The following is a 13,965-nucleotide window of genomic DNA, read 5'->3' on the forward strand; positions in this document are numbered from 1 at the left end:
GGGTGTGAGTGTGGGCGTGTGACACACACAGGGATGCAGGGCTCTGCAGGGCCAGCCCTGCTCCGTTGGCCTTTCTCCCCTCTGGGGTGCCCCGGGGAGGCAGATGTGGTACCCAAGTGCAGTGAGGGAGGCTGCGGGCCTGTGCTTTACAACCTGCCCCCTTTACAGGGGTTACTGCTTCAGGGAAGCCCTGGAAGTGACCATTTGCTGGATTTTGGGGGGATGAAATACTCCAAAACGCAGCATCACCCTCAAAGTGATGGGAGGTGTGTCATGAGTTTAAAACCACGTTCCTGGTCCTGGGGGCGCTGAGCTCGAAGAGTATCTGGTCACCAAACAGTCCAGCGAGGCTCTGGGGAGGTTCCCTCTGCCTCACGGGATGGTGAGTGCCTGGAATCGTCTTTGTCTTCCCAGCACGGAGCCCCAGGCTCACGAATGAGTGTGCCTGCAGGTGTGGGTGTGTGTGCAGGTGTGAAGGTGTGTGTGCAGGTGTGAGGGGGTATGTGCAGGTGTGAGGGTATGTGTATAGGTGTGAAGCTGTGTGTGCAGGTGTGAGGGTGTGTGTACAAATTGATGGGGTGTGTGCATGTGTGGGGTGTGTGTGCAGGTGTGAGGGGTGTGTACAGGTGTGAGGGGGTATGTGCAGGTGTGAGGGGGTGTGTACAGGTTGATGGGGTGTGTGCATGTGTGGGGTGTGTGTGTGCAGGTGTGAGGGTGTATGTGCAGGTATGAAGGTGTGTGTACAGGTGTAAGGGATGTGTGCAGGTGTGAGGGATCGTGTGCAAGTGTGAGGGTGCTCACTGAGAAAGGCGTTGGAGATGGGAGCTGGGAGGCAAGAAGAGGGAGCAAGGGGGAGGGAGGGAAGGAGAGGAAAATAAAGAAGGAAATCCAGTCTATTTTATAATTGTTTACAAAACATCCTCTTGCATATTTTACAAAACAAAGCAGGAGCTAAGATGAAGTGGCCCAGGGAGTCTGCTGTGAACGAAGCAAGTGTCGACTGAAGAAAAAATGCACAACATGAGAGTTGTGAGTTAAGTTTTATTTGGGGCAAACTGAGGACTGTTTGAGGTGGGAGGAAGGTCAGCATACATGTGATTTTGCTGGACGGGGAGTACACATAATCGAGCACACACATATATATATATATATACATATATATATATATATAGTTTTGTTTTTTTTTTTTTTGCGGTACGCGGGCCTCTCACTGCTGTAGCCTCTCCCGTTGCGGAGCACAGGCTCTGGACGCGCAGGCTCAGCGGCCATGGCTCACGGGCCCAGCCGCTCCGCGGCATGTGGGATCCTCCTGGCCCGGGGCACGAACCCGCGTCCCCTGCATCGGCAGGCAGACTCTCAACCACTGCGCCACCAGGGAAGCCCTCGAGCGCACATTTTTGCAGAAGGTTGCTACTAGTCTCGTGAAGGTTTCTGCTAGTCACGAGGAGCAGACGTCACCATGAAGGATTTTAGTGCTTTTCTAGATACAAGGAGATGCAAGAACTGGGCTCATAAAATCTCCTCCTGAAAATATCTATCTGAAGACCTGTTCTGCCAGTTCAGAGTGCCTCATTGCTGGTCTCCACCCTGAGCTCCTTTCAGGGGGTGCTGAAAGTCGGTGGTTGCAGCAGCCTGTGATGTAATGCTTGTACAGGCAGGTGGCAAGTACCAATTTGTAGCTGGCGCAAGGGTTCTGGGAACTTTCTCCTGCTGAGTGCTGGCTGTGTCACAGGGCCGGTCAACTGCTCAGAGATCACTGGGGTGCAGCTTTAACAGGATGGCAAAGCGAATCCCGCAGAGAAGGAGGGGGATCTAAGAAAGCCAACAGGTGAGTGAGAACAGATGTTAATGTCAGAGCAGCAGCAGAGATGGGAGGTGGGTGGTGCGGCGGAGTGGGAGCTAAAGATTACAGAGCTAGAGAAATTCAAACCAGGTGGTTCTGAGCCCTGAACCATTTTGTCATTAATGGAGTGATTCAGGCTCCCGGAAGGAGGTGAGCCTGCGGGGAGCCCAGTTCTGTCCTCCTGCGGATAGAGGCTTGGCTGGGTTACCAGAGAACAATGGGACCTCGGGAAGTTTGCCAATACCCCCATGGGTGACACCTCACTGGTGTCTACAAGTGTCGTAAAAGCTCCCCAGGGCTTGTGCACAGAGCTGAGTGTGGGTGAGCAGCCCCCCAATGGCTGGTCCAGAGCCTGCTTGTTTCAGGAGAGCCACAGCTGGGTTCCACCTTTGAGTGGGTCTCATCTGCCCCCAAAACAAGTGCTTGAGGGATTAAAATCCCAGCCAAGGGTGCAGCCTTCTGGTCATGGATCCTCCCCGCCAGACATCTTTACCTGGTCTCCCAGTGCTTGGTCTCTCAGACTTGCCTTCACTAGGAAGTTTTCATCCTTACTGAGATTCACACCTCAACTCCCACCCTCCTCCCAGGACCCCCCAGCCCATGCAGCATCCCTGGCTCCCCTTTGGCGCTGTCACTGGTCCAAAATGCTGCCATTGGCTCCCAGAAGCCTTAGACTCCGCCTCCAAGCTTCACCTGTTTCTCTTTATTTGTCACCTCGGACTTTCTTTCACTACATCGTGCTCTAGGATCTGTCTTATTTTCTCGAATTTTCCACTTGTTTTGCTGAAGAACCTCCTCAAGAAGTTGACTCAGAAAAGGTGCCTGGGAGGAAGTGTTCTGAGTCTTCACTTGACTGAACCTCATGGAAGCAGAGGTAGAATGTGGAGGAACTCTTTTGGGGAGGGAAGGAGAGACCACAGCCTTGTGCATTCAACTTGGGCCCCCTCAGAGAGCTTCTCTCTGTGGGACCATCAGTGCCCTTGCTGTTGACCAGTAAGCAGTGAGCAAAACAGGGCCCAAAGCAGAGTGTAAGGGCAATGCTGGTTGGGGCTAGGTTGGGGGGAGAAGAGCCCTGAGACAGAGACAAAGATGTGATGGTCAGAAGGGAGGAGAGAAAAAGGAGAGTGAAGCTTTAAGGAATCAAGGAGGGAAGAGTTTCATGGGGAAGCAGGTGGTCACTACTGAGGGTGATTGTAGGCACAATCACTTATGAGTGTTTTTCTGGGCTGCTTGCTTACCTGGGGAGGGAGGACAGTTTGCCTATAACCTTCTTCTTTGCCCACACGAGGCACTCTTGTTATCCTTTGTCATTGTCTTTCATTATCTCTTAACCAGGGTGCTAATCGTCTCTCTTCTCTGTCCTAGGGTATTTCACCTTCACCTTTCCCCTAGCTGACACATAGGAGGTGTAGCATTTCCTTCTTACTTCATCACAAGGAAGCAACCTCATCTTCTCATTATTGTTTCCCAGCCCCCCTGGATCAGAACCCTGCTCTAATGCTTTGTTACTTTCCTGGGGCAGCTGTAACAAAGTACTGCAAACTGGGTACTTTTAAACAACAGGAACGTATCCTTTCACAGTTCAGAAATCAAAGTGTCAGAAGGACCATACTCTCCCTGAAGGCTCTAGGAGAGACTCTATTCCATGCCTTTCTCTTCCCTTCTGGCGTTGCCAGAAGTCCTTGGTGTTCTGGCTTGTAGATTCATCACTCAAATCTCTGCCTCTGTCATCACATGGACATTAACCAGATTGGATTACGGCCCACCTAATCCTAATTCCAATGGAGTATGACCTCGTTTTAATAATTACATCTTCAAAGGTCCTATTTTCAAATAAGGTCACATTCACAGACACTGGAGGTTAGGACTACGAAATATCTTTTGCGGGGACACAATTCAACCCACAGCAGACACCTCTTTTGTTCAAGTGGATGGAGTGTCTCCATTGCTGTCTGCAGCCAGCCCCTCTCATCCACTGCATCTCTTCCCTTTCACTTCTCAAGAAATTCCTTCCTGTTATTATCCCATTTCTCCCTGTCTATTGGATAATTCTTATCAAAATGAAAACACGGTATAATATGTCTCATCTTAAAACAAAGAGAAAGAAAATAAAAATCATACCCCACATTCCTCCTCCTCTTACCCACCCCAGTTCTCAGCTGCTCTTTATTCTCTTCCTCTTCAAAAGAGCTGTCTCCTTCCTCACTTCCCATTCTCTTCTCCACACACACCAGTTGTGTTTTCAACCTACTGCTCCACCAAAACCACTCTTTCAAGGCACTATGCTTGGAAAAAGAAGACCATATGTCTCAGTTTGCCTGTTACGGTGTTGGCTTATAGCCAATTAATTAATGGTGACTCCTTTCACTCTCAAAAAGGCCTCGTTTTGTGTGATGAATTATGTGGCCACCCCACTGTTGACCTCCACATTGCCAAACCAAATGGTCATTTTTAGCCTTCACCTTACGTGACCTCTCAAAAGAATGTGCCCTAGTTCATTACCTCCTCCTTCTTGAAATGCTCTCCTCACTTGGCTGCTGTTCACTGTGCCTCTATATCTGCTGCTATATTTCACAAGATATGGTTGCCATAGTGAAGAGATGCTGAAACTGGGAGAGGATTTATGACATGCTGTGGCCGAGGGATACATTTCTGGTACTTTTAAGCAACACTAGTAAGGATTCCTGATTAGAAGCAAATGAAATGAATGCTGGCTATTTTAAACAAAAAGAACGATTCTTAGAAGGCTAGAGAAGCTTATGAAACCAATGAGAGTCTACAGCCCCAGGCTTAGGAAAGCAGGAAGATATCAAAAGGTACTTAGATGGTTCAGATGTGAATGGAAGGGAAGGTGGGGAGATAGCAAGTGTGAAAGGGAGTTAGAGAATAATAGGTATGACAAAGCAAGATCAAAGGATCGGTCTCTTTTTAAGAATGGGTAGGGCATGAACACATATATTGACAGAGAGAAAAATAAAGGTATGAAAAGGGAGGGTTTCTCAGGTCATAATGGAATTAAACTAGATATTAATAGAAAGTATCTGGGAAAACCTCAAATATTTTCAAATTAAACCAGAAGCATTTAAATAACCATGAGTCAAAAAGGAAGTCACAAAGGGTATTGGAAAATATTTTGAACTTAATTGGAATGAAAACACAGCATATCAAGATTTGTGGGATGCAGCTAAAGCAGTGCTTAGAGGGAAATTAATAGCATTAAGTGCTTATATTAAGCAAAAAGAAAGGTCTCGAGCCAATAACCTATATTTCCACTTTAAGAAATGTAAGAAATTAGAAAAACAGGTAAACTAATCCCAAGGCAAGCAGAAGGAAAGCACTAGTAAATATAAAAGCAGAATTGATAAAATTGAAAATAGACAAACTATACAGAAAGATCAATGAAACCAACTTATGGTTCTTTACAAAAGGCAGGGTAAAGAAAGAATGTAATGTGTTTGTGTGTCTGTGTGGGGATGGGGGAAGGGATCTGTGACTAACTGATGAAGGAATATCTGACTTACTATATTTCCTTGTGAAATCGTAGGTGGGGTGGTCTGTTGAGAAATGAGGATCTAGAACTGACTGGTGAAGAGAGAGGTGATGTTTTGGGTATTTTCTAGAGGTATGGGAAGAATAATTGTGCTATTTCCTACTGCTGCTCTAACAAATTTCAATAAACTTAGTGGCTTTAACAACACAAATTTATTCTTTTAAGTTCCTGGAGATGAGAAGTTCAAATAGGGTGTACTGGGCTAAAATCAAGGTGTCAGCAGGGCTGTGTTCCTTGTGGACTCTAGGGGAGGATGTTTTCTAGACTTTTCCAGATTCTAAAGGAGGTCTACATTCCTTGGCTCAGTGCCACATCCTCCAGCTTCAAAACTAGTAGTATCACATCTTCTAATATCTCTCTCTCTTTCTCTGACCTGCTTCCATCATCACTTCTCCTTCTCTGACTCTGACCCTCCTGTTTTCCTCTTATGAGGATACTTGTGATTACACTGGCTCATCAAATAATCCAGGATAAACTCCCCCATCTCTAGTTCCTTAACTTAATCACATCTGCAAAGTTTTTTTTTTTTTTAGTTTTTGCCATGCAATGTAGCATATTCCAGGTTTTGGGGATTAGGACAGGGGCAACTTTGGGGCCATTTTTCTGCCCATGACAGTAGATAACCAAGAACAAGTAAATGAACTGAGAAGAGCACTCAGGTCCACAGGGGCTGGAGAACATGAACTGGCTGTGTCCTGAATCTGCAGCTTAGGATGGTTAGGAATTGAGACAAAAGAACTAAGTTGTCAGGCTGCAGAGCTAGGACAGGGTGTGGCATTTGCTGGGAGTATATAGCAGAAGGACAGGGATACAGAGAGTAGGAGTTTTTAATACAATGGTCATTTATTTGCTGAACAGTGGGATCCAGGCTGGGTAAGCAGCGACAGGAGAATGCACATGAAAAGGGAATAAATAAAAGTAGCAAAGGGTGGTAAAATGTATAATCCAGGGCTTCAGATATGCTAGATGGTATGATAAATGGATACTAATAACTTAGGAGAAACATTCTTAACATAGAGGATCTTCTCCACTTTCATTCCAATGAATATCAATTCATCAGACTCTGCAGAACTTTCTGATAGCATATATTTCCCCTAAAGGAATGCATTTAATCTACTCTTGATACTAGTCAGAGGTCTTGGAATAAAAAAGGTGTCTACTTTCTCATGGAGTAATTTATTACAGCCTATACTTACATCTAATTGTTTTCATCTGTCAGAGATAATCTTTTCACTCCAACATCTTAACAGATAAGTTGGCCCTATTTGATCTTTTGCCAAAGATCAAATAGAGCCATTTTGATCTGTGTACTATGAGTAATAATTTAATCTAAAAAGGAGACACATTTATTAATAGGTTACAGAATATTTTCCCAAGCCAAAAGAGTGAATTTGGTGATTGTTAGTCCTGAGGGCAGAGTTATGTGTGTAAGGAATGTTGGAATAGGGTTGGGGGAAGTAATTAAGAATATTGAAGTATGGTTCTCTGCAATTTGTTTAAGAAAGAGGGACATTTTTGGAGCTGTTTTTCTTTTCATTTTAGATATAGCAGAGTGCAGCCTGAGCTTGGATGCTGGCAACACCACCCACCTGCTGGTGAATTTGGGTAGTTCTTTGCCTGTGTTTCCTACAAAAGTACCTACTTTTCAGTTTTATTATGTGGACTCTTGAATTAATATATGTATATGACTTAGAACATATCTGGCACAGATTTGTTTGTTAAATAAAATAAAAAATTTTATCTCACAATGAGATTCACTGAGAAAGCTTTGCAAATGCATCAGAGAAAGCTGCATTGGTTCAGAGTGGCTTTTACATACTTTTTGACTTAACCTGGAAGAGTGTTGATCCATGGTCTTCATTTGAGTCAAACGTTCCTGACAATATTCTCTACCTCATCAGGGATAGTGATTTTATTTCCCCCCCAAATGCTTTGAAGTGCAGAAAGTTGGCCATTTTAAACAATCTGTATTGTTGATCATGTTCTACTTGACTGAAAATGGAACCTCGCTAACCCAAAGGCAAACAGACAGCTAAGTAGGTAACGTAAGCCTTTCTAGGCCTTGCAATCTAGATATTGATCTTCAAATCAAGATGAGGGTTGTGGCAGGTGGGTCTGAGCAGAGCTAGTGTTGATGTGACGTGATAAGAACGTGGTGGCCCCAACCCAAACTTCCCACCACCGTCAGTCTGGCAGAGAGATGGCAGCACCTGAGCTGAGCATCCGTGACTATCTCGCGACGACTGAATTGGGCCCAAGAGTGGCTGAGATTGGTCAGCAGAAATTTTCCTGGAGACAAGTAGTTCTTCAGTCACAGTTCCCAAAACAGGACCTTGTCATGAGGTAAATGTGACAGCTTGCTGGAACCATCAGGGTGGCAGCAGAGGGGTCACAGGCGTCTTTGAAGACCCCAAGGTTGAGAGCATTTTCCTTCCTATTATTTTTACATTACTTGAGCAAGTTACTCAACCTCTCTGAATCTCTAGTCTAACCCAGACAACACCCACCTGGAAGAGTTACTGTGAGACTTCAGTGAGGAAACACATCTTCACCAAATACAACACCTGGTATGCAGTGGGCAGTCAGAAAATGTTCAGATTCTTTCTTCCCCATTCCCATTTCTGCCTCTCTCAGCTGCTTGTCTTTGAAGCAGGAATAAGACCTAGCTAATTCCCTGAAGAATTCAGGAACCATTGTATTAGAGTGACAAAGCTGAGCTCTTTCTCTTTTAAAAGGTCATTAATTCTAAGAAATTAGTCCCTGAGGGTGAGAGAGCCACTCTTGCCTCTCTTGTCCAGGAAGCCACATGTGAGAGGGCAGGAGATCTGGTGGGGGGTACCTGGGGACCATCAAAAGGGTGGAGGCCATGGTGCTGCCTCTGGGATCCAGCCACGGTCATTGTCAGCATTATTATAAATTAGGTCAGGGAAGCTGCTTCCTCAAGACAGGCCAGGCACGTTCCATAATTCCAGGCACATGTGCAGATTTCCAGGAGCTGCAAGTCACTGTGCTCAGTCAAGTGTGCCAGAGGACTGTCCGCTCTCCTCTGGGGATAAGTCCCTGTAAGTGTCAGTGAGTGTGCAGAGGTCCCAGCATTGGATGAGAGCTGCTCATGTCCTTCCTCCCCATGACCCTGCCTCCCATCCCTCCTCAATATTCCTGCTCTCCTGTTCATTACGGGACCTCAGAGCCCAGAGCTGGCCTTTTGTAGAAGGCAGTTTGCACATATTCAAGGGTATAGAAGGAAAAGAAGTTGCCTGTTACATTTAGAAAGAACTCAATGGCAGGCATGGCATTCTGGGAGATGACCTCGCCTGCTCCCGGCATGGTCTCACCCCATCAGTACCCCATTCAGTGGCAAAAACCAAATGGGGGTGGGGGGAGGATTCATTTCAGTAATTCCTGAGAAGCTCCTAAGCCCTTCTCTCCAGCTCCATCCTCTGGGAACTCCAGTCCACTGATGAGATCCAGCTGCCTGCTTACAGGTCCACAGGGGGATCACGTGCGCATCTGAAGCTGAACTGGCTAAAACCAACTGCTCAGTTTGAACTGCACCCCAACTTGCTTCTCGTCCAGGTCTCCTTTGCCCAGGCTGCATACAGGACTTACCTTGGATTCCTGTCCTGCCCTCACCCCTCCCTAAAGAACTCCTCGTTCTTGAAATCCTCCCCCCGTCCCCCATCTCTGCACTTCCTTTTATCCCACTCTCACCACACCATCCACGCCCCCATCACTCCCCCTGGATTACCTGGTAACCATCTAACGGACTTCCCTGCTCTCTTCTAGCCCATCTACATCAGTGGGCCATCTCTGGAAACAGACCAGAGCCCATCAGTCTCCTATCAGACCCTCCAGTGGATCCCCTCACACCCAGGTGACATTTGTCCCACCTGCCTCCCTCCTGCCTTCCTTTCCTATGTTGGCGTTTGTCTGTTCCTCAGACACAACAAACCCCTTCCTCTCTTGAATCTTTGCAATCACTCTCGCCTCTGCCTAGAAAACTCTCTTCCTGATACATCAGTGGCTGGCATCTCCTTGTGGTTCAGCTTAAATGTCACTCCTGCAGGGGACCACTTTGACCACCAGATCAAAATCAGACACCTCATCCCTCCCTACTACACCACCTTGTTGCAATTCTCCAAATAGCTCTTATCAGCATCTGCCATTTTTCTGTTTGTTGATTCATTTTGTGTCTGTCTTTCCCCTCAGCCCTGCTTAGAATATCTGCTCCAGGTGAGCAGATCTGTCTGGTTCACTGTTAAGTCTCCAGCAGTTAGAGGAGTGCTTGGCCCATAGCTGGCACTCAGTAAATACTGGTCAAATGAATGAACAATTAGTGAAAGCAGTCTGTGCTCTCCCTTAACCATGTTTTCGGCTAATTTGGGAAACCAGTAGGGGCTTAGTTATGGAGGGATCTTATAGGGCAGTTTTCTCAACCTCAGCACGATGGCCATTTCGGGCAGAAGACGTCTTTATTTTAGGGGCTGTCCTGTGCACTGTAGGTTGTTTACTGGCATCCCTGACTGTTACCCACTAGATACCAGTAGCAAACTCTAGCACCACCCCCACGTTGTGGAGGTGTCTCCAGACATTGCCAGATATCCCCTGGGGACCAAAATCTCCCCTGCTCCCCTGTGAGAACCATCCCCATTGTAGAGCCATCCACACCTCACAGGAATAATGACACCCATCTCCAAGTGGGGGTCCCGAGACCAAGAGAATGATGGCCAACAGGGGACCCAGTTGGGAGGCACAGAACTCAGGCAGTGGGGTGGATGGGTCTGACACTGATCCCAGCTCCATCATGCACCAGCTGGGTGAACTGGCTTAGCTTTGAGGATGTGGGCTTCCTTATTTCAGAATGGGTGTGTGTCCATGGGGTGGATAGGAGACCCACCTTGGGTTTGATAGGAGATGAGTGAACACAAACATGGGGCAGAGCGTGGTGACAGCATGGTGTAGGAGCTGGGTTACAGCAGGGGGCTCTGTGCAGCTGCCACTTTGCTGTTCCCGTTTTGCAAGGGTGTGTTCTGGGTTACAGACACACACAGTGCAGTGGAGAAAGGGGACTCGGCAGTTCTCCAATGAGCTCCACATGCACGTCCAACTGGCACACTGGCTCTAATCCCTGCTCCTTTGATTCACTCATTTGCTGGTTTTCACAAAGGTCTACTGTGCTCCCAGCAGCTGCAGCTGGTCAGGCCCTCAGAGAGGCTGTGGGAAGGGTCACGGGTACCACTGGCAGCTGCATGAAGAGTGTTCGAGCACCCCTCACTCTCCTGTTGGTGCCCAGCTCCCCAGCCAGCACCTGCGCAGGGCGGTGCAGGGGTGGGGTCTCCCTCTCCAGGCCTGTGCATTTTCCTGCTGAGGTGCAGAGGTCGGTGGGGGGAAGGGAGAGGAAAAGCAAGACAACAGAAAGAACATCTGTGAGAAGCAAGAAGAACTACAATCTTGCAGCCTGTGGAACAAAAACCACATTCACAGAAAGATAGACAAGATGAAAAGGCAGAGGGCTATGTACCAGATGAAGAAACAAGATAAAACCCCAGAAAAACAAGTAAATGAAGTGGAGCTAGGCAACCTTCCAGAAAAAGAATCCATAATAATGATAGTGAAGATGATCCAGGACCTCAGAAAAAGAATGGAGGCAAAGATCGAGAAGATGCAAGAAATGTTTAACAAAGACCTAGAAGAATTAAAGAACAAACAGAGATGAAGAATTAAAGAACAAACAGAGATGAACAATACAATAACTGAAATGAAAACTACACTGGAAGGAATCAATAGCAGAATAACTGAGGCAGAAGAACGGATAAGTGACCTGGAAGACAGAATGGTGGAATTCACTGCTGTGGAACAGAATAAAGAAAAAAGAATGAAAAGAAATGAAGAGAGACTAAGAGATCTCTGGGACAACATTAAACACAACAACATTCACATTATAGGGGTCCCAGAAGGAGAAGAGAGAGAGAAAGGGCCAGAGAAAATATTTGAAGAGATTATAGTAGAAAACTTCCCTAAGATTGTAAAGGAAATAGCCACCCAAGTCCAGGAAGCACAGAGAGTCCTATACAGGATAAACCCAAGGAGAAACATGCCAAGACACATAGTAATCAAACTGGCAAAAATCAAAGACAAAGAAAAATTATGAAAAGAAGCAAGGGAAAAATGACAAATAACATACAAGGGAACTCCCATAAGCTTAACAGCTGATTTCTCAGCACAAACTCTACAAGCCAGAAGGGAGTGGCATGATATACTTAAAGTGATGAAAGGGAAGAACCTACAACCAAGATTACTCTACCCGGCAAAGATCTCATTCAGATTTGATGGAGAAATCAAAAGCCTTACAGATAAGCAAAAGCTAAGAGAATTCAGCACCACCAAACCAGCTCCACAACAAATGCTAAAGGAACTTCTCTAAGTGGGAAACACAAGAGAAGAAAAGGACCTACAAAAAAACCCCAAAACAATTAAGAAAATCGTCCTAGGAACATACATATCGATAATTACCTTAAACTGAATGGTTTAAATGCTACAACCAAAAGACACAGGCTCGCTGAATGGATACAAAAACAAGACCCATATATATGTTGTCTACAAGAGACCCACTTCAGACATAGGGACACATTCAGACTGAAAGTGAGGGGATGGAAAAAGATATTCCATGCAAATGGAAATCAAAAGAAAGCTGGAGTAGCTATGCTCATATCAGATAAAATAGACTTTAAAATAAAGAATGTTACAAGAGCCAAGGAAGGACACTACATAATGATCAGGGAATCAACCCAAGAAGAAAATATAACAATTATAAATATATATGCACCCAACATAGGAGCACCTCAATACATAAGGCAACTGCTAACAGCTATAAAAGAGGAAACCGACAGTAACACAATAATAGTGGGGGACTTTAACACCTCACTTACACCAATGGACAGATCATCAAAAATGAAAATGAATAAGGAAACAGAAGCTTTAAATGACACAATAGACCAGATAGATTTAATTGATATTTATAGGACATTCCATCCAAAAACAGCAGATTACACTTTCTTCTCAAGTGCACATGGAACAGTCTCCAGGATAGATCACATCTTGGGTCACAAATCAAGCCTCAGTAAATTTAAGAAAATTGAAATCATATCAAGCATCTTTTCTGACCACAACGCTATGAGATTAGAAATCAATTACAGGGAAAAAAACGTAAAAAACACAAACACATGGAGGCTAAACAATACATTACTAAATAACCAAGAGATCACTGAAGAAATCAAAGAGGAAATAAAAAAATACCTACAGACAAATGACAATGAAAACACGATGATCCAAAACCTATGGGATGCAGCAAAAGCAGTTCTAAGAGGGAAATTTATAGCTATACAAGCCTACCTCAAGAAACAGGAAAAATCTCAAATAAACAATCTAACCTTACACCTGAAGTAACTAGAGAAAGAAGAACAAACAAAACCCAAAGTTAGCGGAGGGAAAGAAATCATCATGATCAGAGCAGAAATAAATGAAATAGAAACAAAGAAAACAATAACAAAGATCAATAAAACTAAAATCTGGTTCTTGGAGAAGATAAGCAAAGTTGATAAACCATTAGCCAGACTCATCAAGTAAAAGAGGGAGAGGACTCAAATAAATAAAATTAGAAATGAAAAAGGAGAAGTTACAACAAACACTGAAGAAATACAAAGCATCCTAAGAGACTACTACAAACAACTCTATGCCAATAAAATGGACAACCTGGAAGAAATGGACAAATTCTTAGAAAGGTATAACCTTCCAAGACTGAACCAGGAAGAAAAAGAAAACATGAACAGACCAATCACAAGTTATGTACTTGAAGCTGTGATTAAAAATCTTCCAACAAACAAAAGTCCAGGAGCAGATGGCTTCACAGGTGAATTCTATCAAACATTTAGAAAACAACTAACACCCATCCTTCTCAAACTCTTCCAAAAAATTGTGGAGGCAGGAACACACCCAAACTCATTCTATGAGGCCACCATCACCCTGACACCAAAATCAGACAAAGGTACTACAAAAAAGAAAATTACAGAACAATATCACTGATAAATATAGATGCAAAAATCCTCAACAAAATACTAGCAAACAGAATCCAGCAACACAGTAAAAGGATCATACAGCATGATCAAGTGGGATTTATCCCAGGGATTCAAGGATTCTTCAATATACGCAAATCAATCAATGTGATACACCATATTAACAAATTGAAGAAAAAAAACCATTTGATCATCTCAATAGATGCAGAAAAAGCTTTTGACAAAATTCAACACCGATTTATGATAAAAACTCTCCAGATAGTGAGCATAGAGGGAACCTACCTCAACATAATAAAGGCCATATACGACAAACCCACAGCAAACATTCTCAATGGTGAAAAACTGAAAGCATTTCCTCTAAGATCAGGAACAAGACAAGGATGTCCACTCTCGCCACTATTATTCAACATAGCTTTGGAAATCCTAGCCATGGCAATCAGAGAAGAAAAAGAAATAAAAGGAATCCAAATCAGAAAAGAAGAGGTAAAACTGTAACTGTT

The 13,965-nt window shown here is 44.7% G+C and overlaps 1 long non-coding RNA gene across 2 annotated transcripts; it reads left to right on the forward strand.

Moving 5' to 3' along the window:
* Nucleotides 1-1,732: 1,732 nt before the first annotated feature.
* On the forward strand, nucleotides 1,733-7,087 carry LOC137225735 (uncharacterized). 2 transcript variants are annotated; one of them, XR_010943996.1, is made up of 4 exons: nucleotides 1,733-1,828; nucleotides 2,633-2,717; nucleotides 5,388-5,465; nucleotides 6,936-7,087. It is a non-coding gene; the product is annotated as an uncharacterized lncRNA (long non-coding RNA). The 2 variants fall into 2 exon arrangements; XR_010943997.1 differs by lacking the exon at nucleotides 5,388-5,465.
* Nucleotides 7,088-13,965: the final 6,878 nt, after the last annotated feature.

This window comes from Pseudorca crassidens, chromosome 6, assembly GCF_039906515.1.
Source record: "Pseudorca crassidens isolate mPseCra1 chromosome 6, mPseCra1.hap1, whole genome shotgun sequence".
In the NCBI taxonomy this organism is placed as follows: Eukaryota; Metazoa; Chordata; class Mammalia; order Artiodactyla; family Delphinidae; genus Pseudorca; species Pseudorca crassidens.